The sequence below is a fragment of the Impatiens glandulifera genome, chromosome 8 (genome assembly GCF_907164915.1).
Source record: "Impatiens glandulifera chromosome 8, dImpGla2.1, whole genome shotgun sequence".
NCBI classification, from domain to species: domain Eukaryota; kingdom Viridiplantae; phylum Streptophyta; class Magnoliopsida; order Ericales; family Balsaminaceae; genus Impatiens; species Impatiens glandulifera.
In genome coordinates, this window is record NC_061869.1 from 3,618,134 (window position 1) to 3,632,737 (window position 14,604).

Below are 14,604 nucleotides of genomic sequence, written 5' to 3' on the forward strand. Positions count from 1 at the left end.
ATTTCGCATAACATTGTTTGTTATTGTTGAACATTTAAATGAATGTATTATGGTTGATGATAACTAGGTTTATATTATTTTTTGTCTTTGCTAGTTCCTAGATTATTGATGTTGGAATAGAGCTAAAAAAAATTTATTGCATGCATTAATATTATATATATTTAGTTATGATTAAACTACCTCAAAATCTGTGTTAAGATTTCTTAATAAAGTTTTTTCTTTAGAATATTAAATACTTATGATTTGTCTTCCTTTGATCAGGTGACTAAGGATCCAATAAAGAAAGACTGAAACTATTTCAGAATATATAATAATATATGATCTTTTATATTTTCTAATGTAGCACTTAAGTAATAAGTCTAGCAGAAGAGATTTTAAATATTTATTTCCCTTGCAAAAGGTATGTATGTATAATTCATTTACAGTACTATCTCAAATTAGAACAAAAGATTTTTTATACTTTAACATTTTTCTTATTTATGTGTGTAATTTGTTTTAAAATCAAGTCATTCCTTTTTAAAATTTTACATGTCTATTGATTTCTGTTGTATTATTTAAATTTTATTTTAAATAAAGAGTCATTGAACTTGATCTTTCATATGTTTATGATTGTCACTTCATTAAAAGAGATCAAATTTGAAGTTATTTATCATATATTAAATGAAAAGTTATTGAATTTGATGGTTCATATGGTTTGTCACCCTCATTAACAACAAATGAGATCAAGTTAAAAAGTATAGCGACTCTGCTGGGGATCGAACCCAGAATCTCTGGTTTCGTAGACCAGCGCCTTATCCATTGGGCCACAGAGTCAATTTTGATTTTCATTTGGGTTGGGTCTAGATATTTGAAAATAAAATAACAAATATTTAATTTATTTGAGTGTTTTTAAGACATAAGTCTTCAAACCTTTATAAAAAAAAAAAAAAAAAAAAAAAATTGAAATTGTAATATATATATAATTCTAAAAGTCTAAGCTACTTAACTTGTATATTTTAAATTCACATAAATATGTTTATAAAAATACGTCAATAAACTTGTAACATGTTTTTATTAATTTTTTATGTTTTTCTTTTTATTAATGTTAGAGGGTGATATTTGTTTAATGTGGGTTAAGTGGTTTATTTTAAATCGTTAGTTATATAAATTATATATTTATATATATAATTATAATTATAAATATTTATTTTTTATCTTTTTTGTGGAGGTTGTTTTTATACAATTTGATAAATTGGGTATTCAAACGAAAAGATAGAATTGATTCTGATCTACTTTTGATTTCACATGACATTGTTTGTTATCGTTGAACATTTAAATAACTGTTTTGATTTATGATAACTTGGTTTTGGTTTTGATTTTGATTTTGTTAACCATCATGAGTTTATATTGTTTTTTTGCTTAGCTTGTTCCTAGATTATTGATGTTGGAATAGAGCTAGAATTGTGTTATTGATAATATTACACTATTTTAAATAATATGCTTGGATAAAGAAAAATTCTCAATCAATACTCATATTTTTTTTTCTTTTAAAATATTAAATACTAGGATTTTTTCTTCATTTTATTAGGTCACCAAGAATCCAATACAGAAAGGACAGACCAATACTACTTCAGAATACTACTTCAGAATTTATATATATATAATGATGCTTAATTTTTAAAGTGTACGGATTACCGGGTCGAGAGCTATGGTTAATTTTGATATTTATGTAAGAGTAAATGGATACTTGGGTCGGATTGTGGGTTGACCCGCCCATAAACTTAAAACAGTTAAAAATAAATTTAAAAATGTTATTTGTAGGTTTCGAACTTGCAACATAACAAAACAAGTACAACCTTTTAACAAACTAAACTAACAACACTTTATGTTTAAGATTCAACACCAAATTTTATGAACGCGAGACATTTTAAAAATAAAAATTCAAATTTTTAACTAACTAATCTATATATATAATGATGCTTAATTTTTAAAGTGTCCGGATTGCCGGGTCGAGAGCTGTGGTTAATTTGGATATTTATGTGAGAGTAAATGGATACTTGGGTCGGATTGTGGGCTGACTCGCCCATAAACTTAAAACGGTTAAAAATAAATTTAAAAATGTTATTTGTAGGTTTCGAACTTGCAACCTAACAAAACAAGTACAACGTTTAACCAAATGTGATTGAGATGTGGTTTGTTGAGGGATAATAGACCGGTATCATTTGAAAGTAGTTAAAGAAATATGAATCAAATATTTAATTGACCAAGGTGTGAGGTCACGATGCTAATTATTAAAAAATATGAATCAAATATTTGATTGATAAAGTGAAAGTGTAAAGTCACGAAATGAGAGATTCATTCGGATAAAATATGTGATTAAACATGTGAGAAAATAAGTTGTTTTATCGAAGTGAATAAAATGTGGAATGAGAGCGTTATATTTTTTATTTTAATAATTTTAAACATTGAATAAATATTATTATAATTTTTTTAATTTATTTTATTTTTATCCTTATCCGTGTGCATCTTACGGAAATTTTCCTAGTTAAATTATTTATGTTCTAATTTATTTTATATATAACATTTATATAATGAATATACATAATAAAGTTCTTTGAGAAAAAATTTATAACAAAATATATTAGCTAATAAAAATTAAGCTTTAACAACATAAGAACATATGTGTTAATAATCAACATATTTATATACAATAAAGACTTATCTTTATTTGTTGATTTTTTTTTTCTTAAGATGAATCATTTTCATTTTTCGAAATGAACATCATCTCTTTCGCAACACTGCGACTCATATTTTTGAAATATCAAAGACAAAAAAACAATATTAGATGGCGCAAACTCTTAAATAGCTTAGCACAAAGAAGCTGTTTTAAGATTGTTAGAAATTTTGTCTTGAAATAAATTACAGAAATATATATAAAGTGATGTATAAATAAATAAAACAAATAAAATATATGAAGAATGAAATCACCGATTGAGATGTTGATTTGAGACATTTGTTAGACACATTTCTCTTAAAACAGTTCCATCGTCTCCCGTTTGTGCTGGAGCTTATCGTAAATGACTGTCTCCCAGGTTACAACGAATCTAGTAGTGATTCTACACTGAAATCACTACTCGTCGAACTTGATCAGCGTACCTGAACTATCACCGGGTTTCAACGGAAAATATCGAGCAAAGAACTCGAAGAACACTCACAAAATAAGAAGAGGACTTTTGGAATTTTATAGTGAGAAAAATTAAGGATGAAGTGAGTTTTTGATTAGAGATGAGAGGTCTTATATTGTTAAAAAGTTAAATCATTAAATAAAATCATCATTTGATCCAACGGTTGACATTGTTTGCCTCTTCATTACCTTAAAGTTTTTCTCTTCATTATAGAGTAATTGTTTGCCCAAACAATTAAGGCATTTACAATTCAATACCAACTTTACATGGTTTTCCAATTTGTTAATAATAATATTAATTATCATAACAAATAATAATAATAACAAACTCATGTAAATTACATTACAAATTAACAACATTTTGTTAATTGGTCATCAAGACATTTTAGATCAATTAATTTAAATTAATTGATTTAAATTATACATTTGGATCAAATTTCACATTTTAATTCACGTTTGAATTTCATGTGAATTTAATTTGATTTTATTACCCACATTCTAATTTCCATTCATCAATGGAATTTATAAAACTAGTTTAAAAATTCCGTCCTTCAAAATGCTATTATCCAACATTATTTGAGGTTCAATGTGGGAAATCGACAAATTTAGTCAGAGAATTCATTATCCTTTGAAAAATCTCCGCACACATTAATTTTGTATTATTTGTGTGATTTTCTTCATAAATATAATGCTTTTATAATGCTTTTATTGTTGTATGCTTAATGACTATTCATTATAATTTTATGGATCATTTAAATATATATATATATATATATATATATATATATTAAAATTATACCACATATTTTAAATCTAAGTACAAATTTTCAAGATTACATTTTTAACAATTATATTTTAAAAATATGTTTTAATTATGAGTGTGCTGTCATTCAACGTCATTCAACCCTCTCTCTATTATTTTCTTTATTTACATTAACTAATTAATTGCAATATTATTTTAATATTATTAATTTAAATTTCTAGATAAAGAAGTTTTATTAATAATTGATGGGTAGATAAGGAATATTTATTAATAATTGATTTGTAAATAAAGAATATTTATTAATAATTGTTGACTTTATTTTTATAGGTGGAATGAAATTGAAATGTAAAATATAAAAACAGCCCAAAACAGAGTAAAGATGTAAATGTCCATGATTGTATTCAAACCCTTCTTTTCAATGGTTACTCTCAGAATTGACATATTTTAAAGTGTAGACTGTTATTATATATTTTTTTTAATATTACTAGCTAATTGCTTCATAAAATTAAATAACTGATTTTAAATTAGACCAAAATAGATTGTAATGGTCCAATTTAAATTATATAATCATTTTAAATAACTATTAAAAATAAAAATGTAATATCTAATTTATGTGCAATTACATTCAATTTGAATGTCAATATGTATATTAGAGGAAAAATAGGAAATATTATAAATGTTTTGACTAATTCTATTAAAATTTATTCAATATTTTTTTATAGACATTAAAAAAGTTGAATTATAGACAACTGTCAATTAAAACTAAAATTTTAATTCATGTTTTAAGGACATTATTAATTATAAATCATATAATACTCACATATAATATTATTAATTTATGTATGTAATATTAATATCTCTATTAATATATATAACTAATTGTTAGACTAAACAAATTATGAGTTAATATTTATGTTAAATGATCTTTATTATAAATCTGTGAATAAGATTATTATATATTTATTATTAACATGTAATTAATTAGGAAGAAAAAGAAAAGTTGCGTCCATAAATTGGCGCCTGCTCTTGTATTTGTAAAACCCGCCCGATAAAACCCCTTCCCTCTCTCTCACACAGTCACAGCCTCTCTCTCTCTCCCTCCTACAACTTCTCTTCTCTGCAGAAATGGAATTCCCTCCAAGTGTAAAAGAAGCACAGTTATGGCTTCTATCTGATATCCTTCAGGAGGAGCCTTTCTACAACAAGAGGCCTGCTCCATTCACCGACATCGCTTTACTCGACCAGCGTCAGAAACGAAACGTCGCCGTATCGCCAATGAACACAAGGCCTCTAGTTCCACCACAGCCACAGGTAAAATCTTCTTTCTCTTCTCTTGATTCATCGATCAACTCGCATTTCTCTAACTCGTTTCGAAACTCGCCAGGGTTTCGGTTATCCCGTTCGTCAAGATCCAATGACCAATAATCGTCCGTCAAGTTTCACAATTCCTAGCAGACCGGAGGCTCCTTACTCGCATCAGAAACATGTCCAATTTCCGGTTCCGGTACCATTTTTTTCCATCTATTATATATGGGTTTTGTATTGTTTTAAAGACGTGTGAATGTGTGATGATCTAGTTATTTAATAAAATTTTAGATTGGCGGCTACAATCAACACTTATTTAGGGCACCGGTGAATCTGAAAGAGAGTGGTGCTGGTGCTGGTGCAAGATTAAGAAATCTACAAGATTGAATCTTAGGTTTAGAGATAGAAACCGTTTGAGAAAAAAGTAATGGCTCCTAGGGTGCCATCTACCCCTTTTGTATATTATTAACAAATGTTAAAATAGTCCTTAAACTCTTACAAATAATACAATTTAACTATAAAGCATTCCCAACTTACATATACAGTAATTAACATAATTTTGATATCCCCTCCTCAAGATGTAGATCTTTAAGATTCATCTTGTTCCGAAGTAGATAAAAAGGGCCGGAATCCAATGGTTTGGTAAAAATATCGGCTTGTTGTACCTTTGAATATACATGTTGAGGAAGAATAAAACCTTGCTTGAAATGATCACGTACAAGATGACAGTCTATGTCTAGATGCTTTGTACGTTCATGAAAAACTGGATTTTCAGCGATATGTATCGCCGCTTGATTATCACACCGCAGCGGAATTGGTAACTTAAGTGAAACATTCATGTCTTGTAGTAAAAATGAAATCCATTTGAGCTCACAAACTGTTGTAGCCATACTTCGATATTCTGCTTCAGCTGATGATCGAGAGACAGTGTTTTGTTTCTTTGTCTTCCAAGATATTAGTGCATCACCATACTTGATACAATAACCTGTGATTGATCGTCGGCTATCAGTGCAAGTAGCCCAATCTGCGTCTGAAAAACTCTCAAGTAGATTGTTAGATACACAAGGATAAAACAACCCCAAACTAGGAGTCCCTTTCAGGTATCGCACAACCTGAAGGGCTGCATCCCAGTGAATTTGTAAGGGTTGATTCATGTATTGGCTTAACTGTTGTACGCTAAAACCAATGTCTGGTCGCGTAAAACTAAGATAAATCAAACGCCCAATAAGCCGTCTGAACCTCTCAGGTTCAGATATCACAGTACTGTTTTTTTCATTCAATTTAATCCCCTTTGTCATAGGAATTACAGCAGGTTTACAACCTGTTAATCCTGTGTCAGCAAGAATATCTAAAACATATTTTCGTTGATTAACATATATTCCAGCATCAGTACGATATATTTCTAATCCTAAGAAATACTTAGCATTTCCTAGGTCTTTAATTGTGAACCTTTTGTCAAGTAAATGTTTCACACAATTAATTTGATATAAATTGTCTCCTGCAATTAGAATATCGTCAACATAAACTAATAAAACTAAAAAGAAATCATTGGTTTTCATTGTAAACAAGCAATTATCATGAACAGATTGTATGAAACCATAATTTGTAAGACAATTTGTAAATTCTAAATTCCATTGTCTAGATGCTTGTTTTAAACCATAAAGACTCTTTTTAAGCTTACATACTTGACCTGTTTTAGCTTCGGTATAACCTTCTGGAGGAATCATATAAACATCCTCATTAAGATTACCGTGGAGAAATGCGTTATTTACATCAAATTGTTGTAAAAACCATTTGTTAGCAGCAGTTAAAGCAAGAAATAACCGAACAGTTACCGTTTTGGCTACCGGAGAGAAACTATCGTGAAAGTCAACTCCATTCTTTTGGTTGTATCCTTTTGCCACCAAACGAGCTTTATATTTTGCTACTGACCCATCTGGTTCCAATTTAGTTTTGAATACCCACCTGCATCCAATTGACTTTTTTCCCTTTGGAAGAGAAGTTAAAATCCAAGTTTTATTTTCTTGAAGAGCAGTTAACTCCTCTTTCATGGCTTGCTGCCAATGATTAAGTTTTGAAGCCTCTATGTATGTTTGAGGCTCTTTAATAGTAGAAATATTACCTAAAAATTCTAGATAATTTTCTTTTTGGCATTTGAATGTGTAAGGAAAAGTATTAGGAGTATATGTTTTTTTATTTTTTGTAGATGAATCAATATTTGAACTCATCACATAGTCATTACACCATGCTGGTGGTTTTCTTTGTCTTCCCACTTTTACATTTTCATCTTGGGAAAAAGAAGTTTCATCTTGTGAAAAAGAAGTTTGAGAATTTTCAGATTGTTCTTGAAAATGAGTGTTTTCACTTTGGGGTTCAAAACTATTTTGATTTTCTGTTTGTGACTCTTCAAAAATGTTATCTGTGTAAGTATCATTATCAGAATCTGTTTCAGAACCAGTTTCAGAATCATACAAATCAAAAACAGTTTGGTTAGAACCAACATCATGATTAAAAGAATTTTTTTCTTTAACTTTAGATTTGTGAAAAGGGAAAATATTTTCATGAAAAACAACATCTCTTGAAACAATAATAGTTTCTTGTTTTAAATCAAAAACCCTGAATCCTTTTTGTCCTGAAGGATAACCTAAGAAGACACACTTTGACCCCCTTGGTTCAAACTTTCTTTTATTTGGAAAATTATTTTTGATATAACATAAACATCCAAAAACTCTCAAATTAGAATAATCAGGTTTTTGTTTATAAAGAATGTGATATGGATTATCCCATTCTAAAATTTTGGAAGGAATTCTGTTAATAACATGGGTTGCCATTAATATTGAAAATGGCCAGAATATTTTAGGCATTTTGGCCTGAAACATACATGACCGAGCTACTTGAAGAAGATGTTGGTGTTTTCTTTCTACCACCCCATTTTGTTGGGGTGTGTAGACACACGATTTTTGATGTAAAATCCCATTTTTCTTTAAAAAAGATTGACATTCGTTATTAACAAACTCACTACCATTATCTGTCCTAATAATTTTGACAGCCAAATTGAATTGAGTTTTGATCATGGCATAGAATTCAATAAATGTTTGGATAACAAGATTTTTGCATTTAATCATGTAAGTCCATGTGAATCTACTATAATCATCAACAATGGTTAACATAAAAGGACAATTTATAAGTGAATTTTCTTTGTATGGACCCCAAACATCCATATGAACAATTTCAAAACAGTGTGTGGTTTTAGAAACACTACTACTAAAAGGCAATCGTTTCAATTTAGAGACAGGACAAACATCACAATGAACAATATCATCTTTATTAAAAGAAAAGACATGCTTTAATGCTACATCAGAAAGGTGTCCAAGTCTCCTATGCAGTAATTTGAAATCAGTACAACTATTTAGTAAAGTATTTTCTAACCCGGATTTAGATCCTACATTTTCAAACAAGTACAAGTTTTGAGATAGTTCTCCAGTTCCTATGGTGCTGTTGTCCTTAAGATCCTGCAATATACAACCAGTAGGCGAAAATTGACATCTAATATGATTTGTTTTAGCAAGTTTAGATACTGAAATTAGGTTGTATTTAAAGTCTGGAACAAGCATAACATCAAGAAGTTTCAATTTATCAGAAAGTATTACATTTCCTATTTGCTTCACATGTTTGGTTGTTCCATCAGGTAAAAATAAAGGTATATTAGCAACATTCCTAATTTCAATCATTCTATTCACATTTGAGCATATATGGCAACTAGCTCCACTATCAATAATCCAAATAGGTTCATTTTTAAAAATACCATGAACATTAAGACTACAAGCACCATTAAAGTTAGAAGTTATATTAGGAGAAATTTGTGTACCTTCATAGTAATGTTCTTTACCTTTTCCTTCTGCAAGAAGATCTTTCATCATTTCTTTGAAGGCAGCAGCAATTTCAACTTTGCTGATTTTGATAGATGATTTTTCAGAGGATTCTGGTTGTTCTTCATAATTGAAGAATGGAGTGTCTGCCATATTAGCCACATTTTTTACCTTTTGATCTCTATTTCCCTTCCACCAATCTGGATACCCATTCAACTTGAAACAACCATCTTGATTGTGTCCTTCAGTTCTACAATAAGTACAATACATATCTCTAGAAGAACTTCCTTTGTTGTTACCTCTTCCCATAGATTGTCTTCCTCCTTTTCCTCTATTGAATTTTCCAGTTTTCTGTCCTCTTTGTTGCTCTATGTTATCCTTCAAAAGCATAGCGAAATTCTCATTTTGATCAATCATTAATGATTGAACTTCTCTTTGTCTCTCAATACTTAGCAACATAGCATATACTTTGTTAATGCTAGGTTTTGGATCCATCAGAAGAATCTGTTGTCTAGCATTGTCATAATACTCATTCAGACCCATCAAGAACTGTGTCAACTTGTTTGATGTATCTTGTTGAATGACTAATTTTGTCATTTTGCAGCAGCAAGTACTTCTTGGTTCACAATCACAAGATGGAAGAGGTTCCAATACTAGAAGTTCATCCCATAGTTTCTTGATTTTAGAGAAATATTTCTCTAATGTTAATGATCCTTGACGCAGATTACTAATCCCCTTTTGAATTTGAAAAGCTTGAGGACCATTATTCTCTTGATATCTTTCTTGAATATCATTCCAAAGATCTAATGCAGTTGTAGTAGAAGAGTAATTACCTTTAATTTCATCAGTAACTGTATTAAGGATCCATGAGCGGACCAAGCAATCGACCTTCCTCCACTTATCAAACTCTCCTGGTTCAGTTGGAGCAATACATGATCCATCAATAAGCCCTAATTTCGATTTTGCTTCAAGGGCTAGTCGGATTCCACTACTCCAGCCTATATAGTTTGAACCGTTGAAGATTGTGGTGCAGATAATCCCTCCTGGATTATCTGAGTTATGAATAGTCATTGTATCTTTGTCACGTTTTTTCTTTCCCATCATTATGACAGTTTCTTGAATCTCCTCTTTACTCGAAATACTTGTCGAAGAAGAATTCGAAGAAGGCGAAGAAGAATCAGTACCTGAAGAAGAAGATGTTGTCTCAATATCTTCTGATTCTCCTTGTTCTTGAAGATCTTGCTCTGATACCATAAGAAATCTACAAGATTGAATCTTAGGTTTAGAGATAGAAACCGTTTGAGAAAAAAGTAATGGCTCCTAGGGTGCCATCTACCCCTTTTGTATATTATTAACAAATGTTAAAATAGTCCTTAAACTCTTACAAATAATACAATTTAACTATAAAGCATTCCCAACTTACATATACAGTAATTAACATAATTTTGATAGAAAAGCGGCGGAACTGGCGTGTTCATTCCGACTGTCAGAGGAACAGTTTCTGCTAGAAATCGACAAAGTAAGTGGAGACTTGTTTTTGAATGTTTTCAATTAAAAAAAATATATTTATTTTTATCATTAAAGATTGAGTTATTTAAATATATATAGACAATGAAAATATTATCTAAAAAAATTATATTTATGTTATTCTGCGTGTTAATTATATTTAGACAAACTTGTCAAAATATATATATATATGCGCGGAGCCTATCCGTGCTAAACTGTTTTAAAAAATTTTACCCGGGTTATTATCAATTAAAGAATAAAAAATTATATTTATTTTTGTTATTAAAGATTGAGTTATTTAAATATATATAGACAATAATAATATTATGGAAAAAAAATTTGTATCCCTTCCATATGAATAATTTCAATATACAATTATTTAAATGAATAAAGAAACTATGAACATTTTAGCACAAATTTTAATTCTTCATTCGTAGGCTATTTTAACTTTTGTTGTTCATTTTCTTTGTGGGTTACACATTGAAGGTTTTGGGTATAATTTAGGTTTGAAATAAAAATCAAAATTTACCTACTTACCTTTAAACTTAAATTTGTATGCAAAGATAAAATCTTGAATTTTAAAACTTATTGAATAATTTAAATTATATTATTGTTTAAATTGAATACTCATGTTTGTTTTGCAAGTATTTTATGTTGGTTTAGCTAATATATATTTATTTTGTGATTAGTCTACAAAGTAATTAAGAATGATGCTCCTCAGCCTGTGCAAGAGAAAAGTGTAGATGTTTCGCCAGAACTATGTTTGCCTCCAGAATGGATCTACTGAATATTGAGCTGAGTGGAGAAGAAAAGAGAAGGAGCTCATTTCTCTATTTCTTTATTCCAATGGAAAATTTTCTCATCAAATAAATGGAGCAAGAGTGTTACGAAAATTTTGCATTGAATAAAAAAGAGTAGAACTGAGTCAGTTATTCAGTTTTCTATTAATAAATTTAAGTCGTTTTCATTTTTATGGTGAGCAAAATAAAATCTGAAAACTAGCTATATTTTTCATTACTTCTTTATGTTCTTTCTCTCTATTACATATGGCTTTTTTTATGGGATATTGTGAGTTATTATATTGCAATCATAAAAAATCTAAATATATATAATAAAAAATTATTTTTAAAAAAATTAAAAAAATATTTAACAAAGCTTGAAGATAATATAATTGATGATTTGTAGATGGTGGTTAATTAACCATGCTGTTGTTCAACCTAGGTTATTAAATAATGATTATGAGTGATGATTTTGAAAAATGTATTTATATTTTATATTTTGCTTAATTATTTTATATATTAAGATACATATATTATAAATAATAAATAAAAATATATTTAAATGTATATTTTTTTTATTATAATAATTTTATATAAATATATAAATATATAAAAAATATTCTAAATATATGGAATAGATGAGAGATAATGAATAAAATGATTAGACAATATTAAATTGATGAGAAAGAATGAATAAAATACTTAGAAATGAATGAAATTGATGACAGATTGAATAAAAAACATTTTTAAATGATGAGAGTGAAAAACGTTAAGATTATAATCTTAAACGCTGAGTGGAAAGTAGAGAGAAAATTGAGTTTAAACGCAAAAATGTGTTTGATTATAATTTTTTACGTGAGCTTATTACGCGAAGTTATTGTAGCAGCTTATTACGCAAACGGAATACGCAACTTATAAACGCTAAATCAAACAAGCATTTAATTGATTTGATCGATGAGAGAGGTAGTGATGTGATAATTGATTTTGTTGGGTTATTTGAAAAATCCAAATACAAAACAAGGGCCGTGAATTATTTGAGAATAAATTGTCTTGCATTATCAATCATTGTATTTTTGAATAAGTTGTACGAATAAGATAAATCTAACATATTGAATGACTTTTATCTCCCTTCTTTCTTATTATTGTAAACTTTGTGGAGAAGTTTCAGTGAAATACGTCGAATCATTTACAGTAACATGATTCTGGATATACATATAACCTTCGACCTATCAAAATTTAGGGTTGCCTTTAATTATCAATAAACTTTCAATTATATAATGAGATTAATTTCAAATTTATTCTCAAACATAATCATGCATATATGTTTAGCATCCTTGCCCATTATTTGACAATGATGGCCCTTGAAATGGTTAAAACTATTGAAAATTATCAATTCACTAAAGTAACCTGACAAGTAGAGATCAATTTAAGAGCAACATATTTATTGATTTTATGTAAAAAAAATGCAAAATATAGAATCTTCAATTTGCACCTCTTAATGTAATAAAAGATTAAGGACAAAATTTGAAATAGAATTCATACGAGAGTGAGACATAATTAGACTAAGATAACATTTTATGAATTAAATTTGTAATATATTCGGTTTCTTATGCATATGCATGAATGTTTTTCATGTCATTATATGGGTTAGTAAGTTCAAAAAGTGGGATGACCAATGTTTATAAAACCCCTAATTATTATTAGGCTCTAATTGTTACACTGGTGAAAAAGGGGTCAAAACCGAGAGTAAAACCTCTCGGTTTTGACCCTATAACTTTCGGTATAGACCAAATTCCGAGAGTTAAGGTAACTCTCGCCATCCCTCGGTATTGACTCTGTCGTTAAAAATAATTGTGCGTTTACCGAAAGATATCCTAGAGTTTTCAGTTTAGATAATCGAGAGAAAAACCGAAAGTTTTCCATACAACTCTTGGTTTTTCTTCAAAGGGGAAAACCGACAGTTATTAAATTAGCCTTCGGTTTTTCACTCTGAAGAAAACCGAGAGTTATTGAATTAACCTTCGGTTTTTCCCTTTGAAGAAAAACCGATAGATATGCAATTAACCTTCGGTTTTTCCCTTTGAAGAAAAACCGAAAGATATGCAATTAACCTTCGGTTTTTCCCTTTGAAGAAAAACCGATAGATATGCAATTAACCTTCGGTTTTTCCCTTTGAGGAAAAACCGAAAGATATGCAATTAACATTCGGTTTTTCCCTTTAAAGAAAAACCGATAGATATGCAATTAACCTTCAGTTTTTCTCTTTGAGGAAAAACCGAAAGTTATTAAGTTAACCTTCAGTTTTTCCCTTTAAAGAAAAACCGAGAGTTATTAAGTTAACCTTCGGTTTTTCCCTTCGAAGAAAAACCGAAAGATTTCATTAAACTTTCGGTTTTTCCCTACAAAATTAACAAAATAGCCCTATTGTTTTGTGCTCAACCGAAACAGAAACCTAAACCTGTTCAGCCAAACCAATCAATTCATAAAACAAAATGATAATTCCAAAATTCTCAAATCAATCATCCCAACAACATTTTTACATTAACCATTAAACCTATTCAATCAATTCATATAGTCGAAACGTCTTAGAACTAGCTGGTGGGGGGAGGAGGTGGTTCATATTGCCGCATAAACATTTCAAAACTCTCTAATCTTGTATTCAATTCTAACATTTCCTTCTGCTGTTTTGCACTTTCCCTATCCATTCTTGAAATCAATTCTATTTTTTCCGCTTGTATTTGATTAATCGTTTGAGTTTTTTCTTCATCCCTTTTCTTCAATTCCTCCAGTTCCATCGACATTCTTTGATTCTCCTCAAACAATCGATCAGTGGCTCGTTGAGAATTGTTAGAACTTCAGAGATCCTCACGAAAGTGTGTGGGTCGGACGCCTGATCGCATACCGAATACTCCCCCATGCTTTTGGCGTCTGAATACTCTCTCTGTCAACTCAAAGTCTGATATTTCCGGTTCGTTACTTAGAACTTCCTCCATCTCAACCTGCACATTTGAAATAATTTGTCAATTATATAATAATTTATAAACTAGTTATAAGTAATTTATTTAAATTCAATTCACTTACAATTTTCTCTTGCACGCGTTCGTCCGGGACGAGAGTTGGGTTTTCTTTTGTCGGTTTTGGGGTACGGGTCCTCTTGAACACTTCAACGAAAGATGGAGCCCGTCCCATTTCAATCGCCTGTTGAAATAAAAAATTTAT

The 14,604-nt window shown here is 29.4% G+C and overlaps 1 non-coding gene across 1 annotated transcript; it reads right to left on the minus strand.

The window, feature by feature from the left end:
- Nucleotides 1-740: 740 nt before the first annotated feature.
- Nucleotides 741-813, minus strand: TRNAR-ACG. Its single transcript has one exon. It is a non-coding gene; the product is annotated as a tRNA-Arg (tRNA).
- Between the last annotated feature and the right edge of the window lie 13,791 nt (nt 814-14,604).